Raw genomic sequence first — 17,390 nt, 5'->3', positions numbered from 1 at the left:
CATGAAAAATGTAGAAACGAAAACTGAAGTAATGTTAAATAATAATTTAAAAAACTTCTGATCGAAACTAGAGAAGAATTTTGAAAATATATAAAGTAGAATCTGAAAAAGGAAAAGTGTTTACGTTGTTTTTTGTATTCTACAATAAATAAATTGTTCAGTCTGTTTGCGCCTTTTAGTTTTCATGTTTCTAATGACGATTGTTATTTAAACATGAAGAAATAGGATGAGTTTTACCAATCTCGTTTAATAACGCAAATGGCAACATTTGTTAGTCGTAATTTAAATAACAAAGAATTTTTAACTGACTTTGCATCGATGAAAGTGAGAAGAAAATTGGATATAAGGCATCAAAAAATTTTTTTTGGCATAAAATGTATGAACAAGATACAAAAAATCTTCAACTATCACCTTTTTGAAGTGCACTTTAAGAAATTGTGCAAAATTTGAAAAAAAAAAACTGAGTTTATAAAGCAGAGAAATTCGTTTGATATAAAGATAATAAATAAAACAAGACTTCCTTAAAACTTTAGCCAGAAGTTCAATTACTTTTTTCTTACTTTAAATCTAGGAAATTGAGTTCGTCCCATAATAATTACCTATTATATCACTGTGTACATATTTTTAAGCGTAACTTTATTAGTCGAAATAATAGTGTAAATTATTCACCTTAAACAGAGTTATGTAAATGGTTCGCAATTACTTTTTTGCACATCTTAGATCAAGTAGGTACCTCTAAACCTATAAACACTTTCATTTCGTGAAGGGAATGTTGGTAGGTATTTGTGTTTTGACAACATGAATAGCAAAAGGAGAAGGTGCATTTCACAAAACCTCTCAGTCTCAAACACACTTTTTTTTAATAGTTGCTACTCTTGGTTCAGACGTGTACCTATCACTTTAAAATAATTGCGCAAAATATGTTTTCTACTATCTATTATTTGAGACATCGACCAGAAACTCCATGTTTTTCAAGGGTTGATTGTCAGATGATTAGCACTGATAATTGTAATTTGACCTTTGACCGGGACGGTAACTTAAAAAATTAAATTCGCAAAAAGTAGATAGTAGTAGTAGATATTTCAAAGTTTATAATAATTCCAAATTAATATCATCAGTAATTCCAACATAACATCTGTAATTTCATATTTTATTCCAGAAGTTTTAAAAAATTCAACGTAATTTTCACTCCAAATAATCTCGGACAAATCCAAAGGATTTCCTGGAATACCAAAAAATCCAGCAATTTTATGGATTCATGAGATAATTTAGATAATTTTAATAATTAGTGTACTTCCAAATATGTAATTCTAAGCGATTCCAATTAAATTCCAAAAATTTTTATACTAAAAAATTTATACTAAAAATAAAACAAAATTTATACTTTATACTACTAATTCGGATATAATAACATATTTTTTTTTTCTTATAAAAGTTACAAAAACAAGACGTTTTTCAAGACATAGCAGTCCCTCCATAAATCATAAATTAAATTTTTAAAAACATCAAAATTTCAACGTTCATAATAAATTTTTTTTTAATAATTCATCAAATTGGCATTTTAACAAACAACCAACGAGAGCTCTAATATATTTGCTTCCTGCAAACTTCTTATGAATACCTTATTTTGGCAATTGTCTAATTGAAACAACACAGTTTAACTTTGAACAACATCAAATCATAAAATTAATCAGGTTTCTATCGTTTGGAATACCCTGTATATTTAACGATTACACTATTTTTAAAAACCGAAAATAAAGCGTGCAATTATAAAGAAGCAAAAAACGATAATAGAAAAGTTAATTTATATTTTTTTGTGCACTATTCAAGATTTTAATTATAGCAATTGGTTGTAATTTGTGAGTTATTAAGCGCTCTTAAATTTGTAATTTCCATTCGTAGGTATAAATTATGCGCTATTATAAAATAACTCAAACTCGTAAGTAACACACACAAGTTGTAAACTTAAATCTTTTTTAGTAGGAATCTTGTCTTATTTAATGCTTCTGTAAAAAATCAAACTTAACTTCAACAAAATATAGCTTTGCTCTTAAGCAACGAATCGAGAAGGTGTAATTTTTTAAACAAAACAATTGCCAAAAAAAAACTATTAAAACATTTCTCACATGTTTTGGTTCGTTTTTAATAACATAATAAGTGAGGAATCGCTGAAACTTAACTTTGCAAAAAAAAAACAAATTACTGATATTCTCAGATGATTAAACTCATGTTTAAGTGACAAATCGTTAAAAATATCCTTCGTTAAATGTTTGTTAATGAATAATTCTTTTGTGATTTTGACGTTTAGATATTTAATTTATGCTTGATGGAGCTTTTGAGTCAAAAATCGCTTTAAAATTCATTATATAGGTCCAGTCACAATCAAAAAGAATGACACCATTAAAACTATAGCTACAATTTTTTTTGATATGATACTGTTAATATATAAGTTTGGCTAGTTTATAAATCAGGTGGATATTGTATAAACTAGCTGAACTGTTTATAAACTAACCTGTTTGTTAAAATTTATAACCTAGAAGTTATTAGTCGGAATTTTGCTATTTGGTCCGATTGGTAGGGGTGTCATTCTTTTTGATCGTGACTGTACCTACCTTTTCCAAGTCAGCATATTGAATAGTTTTTTCTTGGTTTTCTTTCAAAACATTACAGAAAAATAAAAATTATGTTTCACATTACACTTTAGCCTTTTTGAATGACCTACAACTGATTATTTCCATCGTTTTTCTTGTATTTATACAGGGTGTCCGTTTTTCCAGCTCCACCATGGGGATCTCAGTTATTACAAAAGATACGAGGTTGGTTAAATTAGGGTACAGTTGCAGATTTTTATGCTAAACTATTATTTCAAAAAAAACTTGCTGAGCTATTTTTAGTTTTATTGACAAAAATCAAAATTTTTTAATTTTCGTTTAATTTTTTTAAGCGAAAATTAAAAGAACTGGACGTTTCTAAGTAGGCACGTTTTTACAACAAATTTAAATCTGTCATTACTTTTTCCAAATCGGTCTTGATGTCAGAGTTACAACACTCAACTTTGGTTTTTCTTATGGATGCCATATGTAACACATGGATTTTTGAAAAATTTTTTGTTCTTAATTACAATGATATAAGTATCACATAATATTATCGAATCATATATGCTAATTAAAATGAAGAAAAATGCCTTTTTGTAAAGAGTGTTTTGGAAAAAACGTCAAAAATGTTGATTAAAAACTAAATTTTGACAGTTCTAATAAATATGCGAACAGAATTTTTATAAATTTGTCTTCTTTTGTCTTGCGAAGAATAAAATTGTAGCTTATCATGTCGTTTAGTTTTTAAATAAGTAAGTTTGGGGGAAATGTGGACCTTCTAGAACCTAATTCAATTAAACCTCTAAAATCTAGTTTGTTTGAAAACAAAATTGTTGACGTTTGTTCCAAAGCACTCTTCGCAAAAATGCTTTTTCTCCATTTTGATCAGCATATTTAATATTTAATTAAAACGCTTTAGAAAAATACATAAAGCAAATGTGGCTTGCATAAGAAAAACCAAAGTTGAATGTTGTATCTTTGACATCGTGAACGTCTTGGAAAATACGATGACAGATTTAGATGCGTTGTAGAAAAGTGCCTAAAGAACGTCTAGTTCTTTTGGTATTCGCTTAAAAATATAAACGAAAATTTACAAATTTTCGTTTTTTTTTCAATAATTCAAAAACTAAAAATGACACATCAAATTTTCTTTTAGATAATTGTTCAGCATAAAAATGCACAACCTTTGATAATGATTGAGATCTCCCTGGTGGAGCTCGAAAAACGGTCACCCTGTAGTTCACATTATATTTTAAGTTTAAATAGATTAAATAATTTTGATTTGGCATTAATTAAAAAAAAATTCACCAGAATAAACGAGTTTGCTCTTACCAAAAAAATCATATATTTAACTCCTTTGCAGGCATTCGCTATCGTTTGTGGTTCAATCTGTGAAACACTCACTTCGTTCGTGCCACTTCGTGACACATTAAATAACTATGTTTTAACGATGTTTTTTTACGATTCCCAACCTAAGTATACATCGTGTTAGGGAATGGTTTAGCAAAAATTTAAAGATAGATAGAGAATGGCAAGACAAATCGATTAAGCAAAATTTATGTAAATCAAAACTGCATAGTTTTCAAAAAAATCGTCCCAAAATTAATGTCCCAAATTTTGAGAACCGCTGAACTAGAATTATAAAAATTAGCGTAAATTTTAATATTATTGACGAAACAGCAAAGGTAAATTAACTTTTAATGAAAAAAATAAGTGCTAATAAACTACCTGTTACCCAGTGGTTCTCAACAAGTGGGTTATAAAAATTTTTGAAGAAAGTACGCACTTTTTGGAAAATGTTATTAAGATTTTTAACTGGTCTGATGTTAGCCACAATTTTGAAAAATTCCCATAACGCCCATGCGTCACCATCTCCATTTGGTTTAATCAAAAATTAACTGCTAATAAACTACCTGTCACACAGTGGTTCTCAACAGGTGGATTAGAAATTTTTTTTAAGAAAATACGCACTTTTGAAAAATGTTTTTAACTCGTCTGATTATGACAAATTCACATACGAATTGTTGCTAAGCCATTCCCTAACACCCATTATTATAACAATAACTCTAAAGTAAATTGTAATTACACCTAGTCATAATGTGTTATATATTTTTTCATAGGCGTCCTTCTGATTTTACGGAAATCCGCTTCTTTTTATGCTAATATTGATAATAATAGTAATGTAGAATCCACAACAATTTTAATGCCAATAGGAAGTGCTATAAAAAAGTGGTAAAAACCGCAATTAGTCAAGCCTCATCAAAACCGATCAATAAAAAATCGGTTTGTTTCTTTTATTCTCATTCATCTTCGTGCCACTTCTAAGTGATCTGTGTCAGTTAACGTTTCGCATCTTCTTTTACCTCATTTCCTGCCATTGTTTAATCGACTACAAAGTGAAAAAAACGATTACGATGACGTGTGGTCAATTATATTGTACATTGTTACAAGGAACAGGGCTTGACGCCTTTCTTTTCAAGTGTTTGCGGTTAAACGCTATTTCGTAACATGTTTTTGTATAGAAATGGGACAAATAATTGCTCTTCATTTTATTTGTGATGATTTTTTAGTTCCTTGTGGTTAATTAATCAATTAATTTTTATTTGGTCAATTAAAAAGCAGTTAGCAAATGTTGCGTTAAATTCTGCAATTGGTAACTTTCAAACAGACGATTAATTTTGTATTTACGTTAATAATTGTAAAAAACTATGTTTTTACTTCCTTCTAATTCACACTTTCTTGATGGTTTCGACAAGTAAATCTGAGATTGTGACATTTTTACTTGACGTGTTTGTTCTCTAGCCAAAATTTCTGCGTTAATTGATTATTTCCTTAGGTAAGTTTGAACAAAATTGCTCCAGACTTGCACAATAATGATAGGCGCAATGACACTAAAGAATAAAAAATATGTATCCATGAACTAAATTGAAGAAACCGTTTTAATTTATACAGTAAAAGTGGATTACGAATAATTTGGAATATGTGGTAGTTTGAATGCAACTAAATGCGTAATTGTGAATGGTGACTACAGATTAAGTCTTAGGAAAATTTAGAACATTCCATTAAAATGATATGACAATGGAAATAAACATGCGAAATTTTTTCTCATTTTGAATATTTCAACGCTTTTTTTTAATCATAGTATTTTGAAATTTTCTTGATACTATTACTAAATTAAAGACTTAATTGTTGATAAAATATTACTGAATTTACAGATTTTTGTTCCAATTTTTAAATGATTCAAGGTCTAAACAAATTCTCTCAACAAATTTAATAAAAAATCTGAGCAGCTCAACAAAAATTAAAAATACATCAACTGCTTCTTTGAAGTACTTAAATGCATTTCCGAAAATGGAATGGTATGTGAGTGGTAAACGACCAGATTGTTCTAGAATACAACATATCGTTTTACAATTTCACAGTTTTAATTGACAACAAAATTCTCGAAGACGATGGAACATAGACAGCGGTAGAAAATAGAGAATCGGTGCGAAAAGTATCTGAAAGTTGTTGATACGTGTGCCCATTATTTTGTCCTAGTTTGCAAAATTTCTATATTTGTAAGATCAAGTCAAAATGTAAACAATCCTAGTATCTTAAACTAATTTAAAGAAAAAAAGATTAAGTGAAAAACCGTCTTAGACGAAGTTTGTGGTATTTAAGTCGATTTACTTCATTTTTATGCGAAGTTGCGTTAGAAAACACGATTTTTTTAAATTTTTATTGTTAAAAATGACGTTATCTTTACTTTTTCAACCCTTTCATCCAAAAAAAAATCACGAAGTTAGATCGAAATTGATATAATTAGTTTGTTTTTGTTTTGAACAGGAAACTCATACAAAAATTTTTGAAAACTAATTTTGGTCAGTTTTTTGCGAGAATTTGCTATAGAAGACCCAAACAACGCCAAGTGAAGTCTAACACCGCATAGTTCTTGTTTTTTTCAAATGTTTGGCACATTTTACAACCAAAAATTTAGTTAAGAGTAAAACATAAAATGAAACGATAATGGTATTATTTTTGGTCTTTTTAAAAAGTTTAAGTACATTTTTTGAGGTCCAAACAAAACTTATTTCATTAATTTGGTAAAAAATGGCTGGAAAATCGCAAAATTTCTTCAAAAGTAAGCCGAAAAACTATAAAATTTGGTCGAAAATGTATTATTCGATGTTTATATTTCAGTTTCGGGGCGAAAAATCATTAAATTAGTTGACTAAATTAATGAATAATAAAATTAATAATGAAAGTTCTTTCTGAAGATTTCGTTAGAAGAGACCGAAAATTCATCTTAATTTCAAAATTATCTTATTTTTGTTTTTTGAACCGAAAATTTTTCAAATTATTAGAAACATTTCGCTAAAAGATTTTTCAACTTTCAATCAGAGATTCATTTATTATGAATCACCCAATATATTACAATGGGTGTTATTTTAGTTTTCTTCGAGTTTGGTTGAGGTAAAAAAAGTTTGTATCCAAAAATTAACCTAAAATTGGATGAAAAATCACCGACTTATGTAGAAATTTGTCTTCTTATTTTTAACGTCGGGACTAATTAATTTTGTGTAAATAATGGTGTTTAATATGACTGGAAATATTATTATAAAATTTCAAAACACTGGTAAAGCACAACTTCGGTCCAAAAAAGCAGTTTCAATTCTTATTTTGCTTTTTTTCATACACTTATGGTAAAATAAACTTTAATTTAATTTAAAAAATTAAAAAAATAATATTTAGTTAATAAATATAAAATAAATTTGTTCCTTTGCAAATTTAATTTACTAAATTTATTTTATTTTGCTCGATTTAGCTCGTTTTTGAACAAGGGTTTTGCTTAAATGTTATCAAACTCTGTTTTTTAGTTACATTAAATTTAGCATTACATAATTTTTGCTTGTATCGAGTGTTTTTGCACATTTTCAAACCAAAAATCTAATTATTTCGCATTTGATTTAAATAATTAAAGTTTTTTTTTTTCGAAATAGAAACCGAAAAATCACCAATTTAATTTCAAAATTATCTTATTTTTGCCTTTTTTGAGCACGTTGTTCAGTCAGAAATGCAAAAGTCCGTTAAAAATAAACTACAAAGTTCCCGATTTATACTAAAATTGGAGAAATGTCACCGAATTATGAAGATATTTTTATATTTTTTGAGGTCAAGACTGATTTTTTGGAAGAACTGACTTAGCACACGAAAACTCACTAAATAAATGGAAATTGAATTAGTTTCTCTCGATTTAACACGTTTTTGAGCGAAATTTTGACAAAATGAGCCGAGAAATCACAACATTTAGTTAACCATCATCTTCTGTTTTTTGAGTAAGAATTTTCAGTTAGAGATGTTTCTCAAACAAACCAAAAAGCACCAAATGAAATCAAAAATTACATACCTAATTTTTGCTTATTTGAGTATTTTGAGCAAAATTTTGTCAAGAATGAGCTAAAAATTTAGAAAATTTGGTCGAGAGTAAGTTTCTCATTAAAAATAAACCGAGCTGAAGCATCAGCTAATTTAAAATTAAAAAATGAATAAAAAAACAAAAATTGCTTTTCACAGCTTTTCAGATTTATTTTTTATTTTTTTTTATTTTAAAAACGTAATTATTTCGCCAATGTTTTCAAGAATAAGCAAAAAACTCGTGGTAGAAGTTGATTAATCTTCATCAATTTTGTTCATTTATTATTAGAAATGTAAGTAAGTAATAATTAGATGATTGATTGATGACTGATGTAATTAGTCCAACTAGTATTCCATATTAAAAAATAAATTACCATTTTTAAGCTAAATCTAATTTTCTTGTTACAAAATAACTTTTTTTCAAATCTAAAAATATAGTTTATTTAAAAAAATTAACTTTGGTACACCAAAATTCAACACGGACTATATTGTTTGTTTTTTCAAATGGTATCAACCGTAATATTTTTTTACTGTTCTTGTGTATCCACTTTTTGATAATTTTCTCAACTTAAAAAAAACACAACAAATTAAATCTTTCCTCCGTCACTGTGCTTGAGAACAGTTAATTAACAAATCACAAGCAACAATGAAAAGCCCCACTCTTAACCATCTCAACATTAAAAAAAAATCACGCATTATGCCTTATCTGGCTGTCACGTCCTTGCCAAGAATGGTCCCTCCTATTGAAAGCAAAAGTCATTTAAAAACATGGCTTCTTTTAAACGAAAGCTGTACGCACACGTTTCGTTTTATTTAACCTTCCCGATTGCGATTGCAGAAAATTAAGCAATAACTTTACTGCGCTTACGGGTATGGTTCAGTAAATATTTCCTCTATTTGCTTATCTATCTCAATAGTTGAATTGAGTTTCACATGAACCAGGAAGAAAACATCAATTGTCATACTTTTAAAGGGTTTTGTCACTCAAGGTCTTGACGAAATATTTAGAGACAATGTATCTAGCCATTTAAAAAATGAATATTCATGAAGTGTGATGTGAAATTTGTAGAGTGAATAGGCACTTTGAGTTGTAATTCTGAATGCTTGAATGTGGCCATTAGAATTAGAAACATCTTGAAACCGTAAATTACAGATTCGTCTTATAGTTTATAATAACACTAATAACATTAACAATAACAACCTTGACTAAAATAGAAGAAATAATAAACAGGGTTAAAATTATATTGTGGATAAAAATTCGGTTAATTACAAAAACTTCCAAATTACAAAACTGCAAATTTACTATTACATTTGCTAAACAAACTCTACAAATAGTCAATTGTCAAGTTGACAATTTTCATAATTATATTTCTCGTTGGGGTTTCTTAGCACAAAATTTGTCGTTGGGATTCAGTTTAACACAGAATTCTTTTCTTATACAAAACATTCAATTTGTGCTCTATTTCACTGAAAAAAATGCTGAAATAGGATGTAACAACAAATCTTTGGAATGTAATAGGAATTGCTAGGAAATTTTTTGAAATTATCAAGAACTAGGTTAGAATTAAAGGAATTCAGTTGGAATTACTCTTCAGGAATTAATTTACAGTTGTTGGAATTACTATGAATTTTGGTTACATTTTGTTAGAATTTCTGGATTTTTGTAGAATTTTTGCAATTAGAATTATTATAAAATTTTTTGGAATTTATGCAGAACTGTTTGAAATACTGGAAGGAAATGGATATTTTAATTTTTTTCTTGGACGTTATAGAATTACTAGAATTTTTCTGGAATTACTGGAGTTCCTTTTGGAATTAAGAAAATTGAGTTTAATTAAGAAATAATTTGAAATTTCTTTTTGGTGTTGCAATTTGTATCTCATAATCATAATGCTTACTTGTATAAAATAAACAAAAATAAACGAATATAATAAATCAAAAACTACAGATTTTCAAAGAAATGTCAAGTACAAGTCATAGAAGTTACTTTATTTCTGTTCAGTAGAAAAAAGTCTTGGATTTTTTTTCTGAACCTTTTCTTTTACATTTAATTTTTTTATTTTATTTGTGTATACTATGTAAGGATTTGTGTTTCAAGAAAATGAACAGTTTGAATAGATTTTTTTACATTTCGTGTTTATTACAAGTAGCTGCTAATATGCTTTTAATATGCTGATCATCAATAATAATAATAATCAAAATGAATATTTTTCAATAAATACCTAAATTAATAAACAGAAAAAAATTAAATAAGTGAATAAATAACTGAGAAAATAAAATGAAGTGATAAACTGATAAAACTAAACATAAGAAAAAGATCATAAAATAAAACAACAAAAAAGTAACAAAAGCAAAAGCAATATTGGAAAAAAGCTATAAATTAGAAAAACATGTATTGTAAGAGATATTGGTAACTTTTTTTGTACGAAATAGTTTTCGAAGAAAGAGTGTTAAAGAAGTAACGAACATTTTATAGAAAAACAGTGACAAAAAATAATTATATATTTGGTCAACCATCAGCCAACCAAGTTCTTTTATTTTTTCCATACATAGTTACATTTTGTCAATTTACGTGTACAAATAAAACCAGAACACGATTTTGTATTTTTTTAAATTGATATTTAGTTTGATAATTTAAGACTATAGTTAGCAGAGTTTTTTCGAAGTTGAGAATTTAATGTGCTCTAATTATAAACAGCATTTTTAAGGCAATATAACAAATAAAAGTCCACTTTTCAATTAAATTTACACGTTCTATAAATTGCAAATTTAAATCTATTGTAATTCCAAAATTTTTACGTTATTAAAGACACCTATTTCTTTTTAAATAAATTGATTGAAAAAAGTTGGGGATATTTTTGAATTTTAAAGTAAATTTGCAGAAGCAATAAAATCATTTATGTTTTTCTTTGATGCATTTTTTATCGATTAGAGTTGTACTATTTTTACAACCTCCAGAAAAAATTATATTGATTACAAAATATTCCTAACTTTTCGATCAGTTTATTATCAATATTGGGATAAATAAATTTTCAAGATATTTTTGTGATATTGACACAATACCTATAATGTTTTTGACCGAAAAAATCTTTTTTTATAAAAAATATTTATGATTCATCAAAAGCCCAACAATCAAATTGAAATTTGCTAAATATTTAATATCCAGGTTCTAGAAAATACTATTAATTATTATCGTAGATAATTTTCTCCTTTATGAGGAAATAATAATGAACAACAACATAAACTAGAAGTTTTCTATTGTATCTCATTTACAATAACTCCAGACTATAGAATAATTAAAAAAAAGTTATTTCACGACACAAAATTGTTTGTTATTGATTGGCAGTCGCATTTTCACTTGAAATAAAAAATGACAAATTATTATTTACAAATACTAATTCATTCCTATTTAACGAAAGTTCTAATTGAAAAACTCAAACAATTTTTTTAATAGAGATAATTTTGGACTTGCACGCCACTGCCCTTCATTAATTATATTGTTCTCTTTAATCGCCGACAACCCATAATTAACTGACGCATCATTGTCGCAACATGACCATGACACCCACTTACCTATTCCAAAAGGCTTCCCTTGCTCGCTCTGCACTCGACCACGTGAATCCCCTGTAGAAAATGATTACGTAACGAAGCACTCCAACGACTAAACAGCACCGAAGGCGCACTCACACTGCACCGACAGACACTTATTATTGTTGAAAACATTTTACTTTCTCCACCACTGGAGCGCGCCGCATAAAAATCGCTCCACGACTTCGTTACTTTCTAATCCCATCAAAGTTGCGTCATTTTGCAACGATTGCTTGGAGTTGGGTGAAGATGCGTTTGCAGGAAGTTGGAGGTATTTAATTAGAGGTGCATCCTCTTCGAGGAACTGACACGAGGAGGAAGTAGTGAGGAGAGAAAGTTGAAGGAAATGGGAGGTTGGCCGGAAGCGACGCTTGGGAAGGTGATCATGACCCTGGGGAGGTTACTACTTGTTTGCAAACAGTGGGTGCTGGATATATGCTTCCTTGATACTTTCCAAAACGAGTCGGTCAAGTGTTGAAATGTTTGTTTTTGGCCACTTGTTGTCTAGCTATAAGTGTTAGGGAATTGTTATTAAAAAGATTCCAAATCTTTACAGTTAATGGTGGTGGTACTACCAGAAATTTTTGATTTGGAAGCACAAAGAAAAACAATAGCAATTTTATTCTAGTGAATTGCTGAAAATTATTTCGGAAAAAATCCATCCGAAAAGCTATGATCAGTTAGTACAAGTGTGGAGTTAAGTGCAAAAAGTGCTTAAAATTTTAGAGTCAATAAGAGATTCTTTTTACCAAGAGATTATTTTAAATTTTGATCTAGTTATCCATGACAGTTAGGACAGCAATGAAATCAATTATTTAAATAACTTCAGCATCGCTTTATCTTTTAATATGTTCAAAATGTTCACCGAAGAACATGAAAAAATTACGGAATCTTATGTCCGTAATGGACATCTGGTTAAGGTAAATGTCATGGATAACTAGATCAAAATTTTAGAAAACAGCCTGGTATGCTTTGAAAACAGGCATGATTAAATTTTTTTCGTAAAATAAAACAAGAAACCACTGAAAATTCGGGAACTCGGTAGTATAAGTATTCTATCGAATGATGAGCGATTTTTAGTTACCAAAAGTTAGATGTTCTTAGAATGAAATTTGATCTCTCACCAATACTTGACACACATCTGTTTACCCAAAAAATGTATTAGGTATGTGTATTTTTTGTTTTGTAGAAGAACGAGCTTTTTCTTAACTGATCTTCTCTCTTTTATAGCATTTTTTCTACTATCTCTTTATTTTCTGTTCCCCTTTTTCAGTTTACTGCTCTCCTGTTTCTTCCAAATTATTTTCTATTGTATGCTCTATTCTCTATCCGAAATCGGATAGGAGAGGGGTTTCTCCTTCATAATTTGTCTTCCTTAACGTTTATCTTTTTTCTTTATTTGGGTATCACTATACTCTCTTCTATGTTTTTTATTCTTCCTTCTCTCTTCTTCCTTCTTTGTTCAGTTTTCTCTATTCTTTCTGTCAAAGAAAACATTTTCAGTCTATAGAAACATTTTTTTGTATTATATAATTTGTGGCCTAAGGAATCACTCCCCAAAATCTTTCAATGTTTTTCCAATGTTTAAAATTATATTCCTTCAAATAATGTATTGTTATTATCAAATGAGCGATTTTTAGTAACAAAAATTTAGATGTTCTTAGAATTATATTACATCTCTCACCAATACTTGACACACATCTGTTTACCTAAAAAATGTATTAGGTATGTGTATTTTTTGTTTTCTAGGAGAACGAGCTTTTTTTTAACTGATCTTCTGTCTTTTGTAGCATTTTTTCTAATATTTTTTTATTTTCTGTTCCTCTTTTTCAGTTTACTGTTCTCCTGTTTCTTCCAAATTATTTTCTATTGTATGCTCTATTCTTTATCCGAAATCGGATAGGAGAGGGGTTTCCCCTTCATAATTTGTCTTCTTTAACGTCTATCTTTTTTCTTTTTTATTTTTTATTGTTCTTTCTCTCTTCTTCCTTTTTTGTTTAGTTTTCTCTATTCTTTCTGTCAAAAAAAACATTCTCAGTCTACAGAAATATTTTTTTGTATTATTAAATTATATTATTTGTAATATTAAATTATACAGCGTGCTCAAAAACTGGCGCACCAACTCAATGGTGTGTGGTAGAGAACTGGTTACATATAAAGGTAAAAATAGTAAAAAAATTCTTTGTATTAAAGTTATTGATAAATAATGGATTTTAGATAAATGATATGTGGCAACGTTGTCTAACAGACGTGATCGCAACACAATTTGAGCAACAATAATAATAAATTATTTTTGAAACGGTTTCCTAGGAAATAATTCCCAGTGTTGGCACATCTACACATTGTGATTTTTTGGATAAATTTTATTTTTTTTAAATTAAAAAAACTGCTAAAATCTGATAGTAAATTTAAAAACAATTATTCATCGTTTTGTTACGGAACGATTACCTGGTATGAGACATAAAAACATAAAAAAATAATGAAAACTAAAGAAGTTAACACAATAAGTTTTGTAGCTTCAGATTTTTTAAAATATGACTTTAGGAATTTTTTCAACATTTTTCCCGTAATCTGCACTTGCTTCTCAATAACGTACCATTGAGTTGGTGCGCCGGTTTTTGAGCACCCTGTATTATATATAATTTGTGACCTAAGGAATTACTCCCCAAAATCTTTCAATGTTTTTCCAATGTTTAAAATTATATTCCTTCAAAGAATGTATTGTTTTAAGGTATCTCCATTTTTTGGATGAATGTTTTTATTTTTTTATTAAAGTTAAACAGATAAAGCAATAAACAGGTTGTCAATTTTTAATTTATGATCAGTTAAATATCTAAATGTACAAGGTGAATTTCAAGGTTATACATATACAGGATGTTCAGATACAGATACAGAATGTACAAGATGTTCTAAACCCCACATTAAAAGTTTTGGTAGTTTAATAAATGATAGTCATCTAAAAATTTGTATACAACCATAACCTTTTAGGTCCTGCTTAATGAAAATATTTTCAAGATGGTAACACTTCCGGTTATACCGGAAGTCGCTATTAACGTCCTTATTTTAAATAAAACGCAATATTATTAATGCGTTTTTGAATAGTAGTTTTCATAAGCTTTCACTACACCTAAATTTAGCCGTTTACGAAATATTTAAGGTTGTTAATTTTTATTTGCACCTTACAGTTCAAAAATCGATAACTCTGCTATTTTAAAAAAATTTGGAAATATTTTTTAGCTCATTTGAAAGAGGAAGCCTAGATCTTTCCTTTGGTGTTTTCAAATTTCTAAAAAAGAGGATTTAATTCTGCATCAATCTGTATTAGTATTCCCTATACTTATGTTTCATAGTTTTCAAGTGACAATAGGCCTTTTCTCATAGACTACCATGGAAACGTGAGAAAAAATGTGAGAAATTATTTTTTTAAACCAACACACAATGAATTTATTCTGTTTTCACAGGACGGAGAACACAATTGTGAACAGAGTTTGTCGTTTGTTTAATCAGAAATGTTTTTATGGCAAACTATGCAAAAATATCTGCGGTTATTAAAAAATTTTTTACAATGCCAAAAAAATACAACATAACTTGAAAATTATTACAGATAAGTATAGGGAATGCCAACACAGATCGATACAGAACAAAAATTCTCCTCCATCTGGTAAAATAAAAATTGGAACAACCCATTTGAAAAAATTTAGTTATGGGTACTTGAAGTTGTCCAAACTTAACCTTAAAATGTTTGTGTTTATTAACTTCTTTTTCAATTTTGAATACACTGAAGAACAGATATAGGCTTTCTCTTGTAATTTTCCAAATATGATTTCGAAATCTTTAAAACTAAGAGAGTTGCCGATTTTTTAAGTGACAGGTGCACATCTACAAATTTTCAAAAATTTTAAATAACCCGAAAAAAGTTAAACTTAGGTGTAATGAAAGCTGACAAAAACTTCCTTAAAATAACTCAGCTAATCTAAAAACTTAGTAAAAAATATAGGTTTCCATTTAAAATAAGAAAGTTTATAGCGATGGAAGCGCTACCATCTTGGAAATATTTTCATTGAGTAGAACTCAACGGATTATGGCCGAATACCAACTTTCAAATAAATATCTTTATTAGAACTTTCAATACTTCTAATGTGGGGTTTAGATGGAACAGGCTGTATTTTAAGGGGTGATAGTAGAAATAAAAATAAAAACAGTTTCATTGGTGTCTAAAAACAGTGTGTCATAATACAAGTCAATAAAATAAGAAACGTACAAACTAAAAAAAAACAAACTTACAAGTCACTAAAATTACAGCGAAAATATTCATTCAAAGTCATAGACATAATTCACAATTAAAAAATCTTTTAGCTTTCTTTTAAAAACATATAAAGGTAAATTACAAAAACTAGTTGGCAACATATTATAAAATTTAGTGCAATAATATCTTGGTCCAGTTTGGTTCTGTTTTAGGCTATTGAATTTTGGAATGAGCTTGTCACCAATACGAGTATTATAAGCATGGATTTCAGAATGGTATCGAAAAGTTTGAGTATTTTGTTTCACATAAAGCAGACAGTGGTATATATATAATGATGGTAAAGTCAAAAATTTTTTAGTTGTAAAAGTACATCTACAGTCTGCTCGATATTCTAAACCACTTATAATTCGAATTATTCGTCTCTGTAATGAGAACAATCGATGCCGACAAGAAGAATGTCCCCAAATTAGAATACTATATAAAAGAACTGACTGAACAAGGGCAAAGTATGCACCTCTAACAGTTAATAGAGATATATTGTTCACTAACTGTCTAAATAGAAATGTTAATTTGCTTAGTTTCGTTGCAAGCGTGTTACCTTGATGGTCCCATAGTAACTTGTCATTTATAGTGATAGTAGCAGAGTATAGTAGAGCTCAAAAGAAGTCAAAATAGTTTATAGTTTTTGAAATATACAGGGTTTTAGTCAGAGAGTAAAGTTAAGTTTACCTTAAACTTTACCAATGAGAATTAAAAAAAATGTATGATCTTTGAGATTAGTTTTCGAGAAAAAATTTAGGTATAATTATTTATAATAAATATTATTTATTAAATTTAAGTGTAAAACAGCCGTTTAAGCTTGAAAATAAAGTACTCAAAAAACGCAAACTTCGTTTACATGCATTTTTTTGACGAATTTTTAGACCCTAGAGGGAGGTTGCACCTTTATATCACAGAAACTTTGAAACTATAAACATTTGGATAAGCCAAGTTGAGTTATTTTGACTTTCTTTGAGCTTTACTATCACCCCTTAAAACAAATGTACAACCTTCAAATTCACCTTGTACAGTACATTTTGTTACGTCAAGTTTACAAGAACGCAAATGAAAAAAATGTTACTTACGGTAAATAAAACAGAGAAACAATGTTTCAATAAAAGGTGATAAAAGTGAATAAATTGTGATGAAAATATGATTTCTTTAATACCTGTAGAAGGATTATTAAAAATTCCAGGTTAAAAGATTATCGAGAAGATTATTAAAAGTTCCTAAGACATCAAAGCTTGAGGAATTGGTTAAATTTAGTTTTCTTATGGAAAATTGTATGAGGATTCTGAAACTATCTTTAATTTTCATCTCCAGCCAACAGTTTTCAAGATATCGGTCAAAATTTGTTTCCATAGAATAAAATTAATTGTAAAAGATGACTGCTTTTAATTTATGTTAGGAAGTTAGAGAGTTTAGACAATTGATAATTCAACTTTTCATATGCAAAGATATTCAAGGATTCTGAATCTGTTTTCAGCTTTTGCATACGTGCGATAGTATTTAAGCTATCAATTAAA

The 17,390-nt window shown here is 28.3% G+C and overlaps 1 protein-coding gene across 1 annotated transcript in view; it reads right to left on the bottom strand.

The window, feature by feature from the left end:
- Positions 1-11,718, bottom strand: part of LOC657679 (pancreatic triacylglycerol lipase) — a 38,471-nt gene extending 26,753 nt beyond the window's left edge. Inside the window, exon 1 of the mRNA XM_964126.5 lies at positions 11,565-11,718. The gene's annotated coding sequence lies outside the window, so the exon portion shown is untranslated. The remainder of the gene's footprint in view (positions 1-11,564) is intronic.
- Between the last annotated feature and the right edge of the window lie 5,672 nt (positions 11,719-17,390).

This window comes from Tribolium castaneum, chromosome 2, assembly GCF_031307605.1.
Source record: "Tribolium castaneum strain GA2 chromosome 2, icTriCast1.1, whole genome shotgun sequence".
NCBI lineage: Eukaryota > Metazoa > Arthropoda > Insecta > Coleoptera > Tenebrionidae > Tribolium > Tribolium castaneum.
The sequence above is the reverse complement of the archived record's forward strand: the minus strand, read 5'-3'. Positions and strand labels throughout refer to the sequence as shown.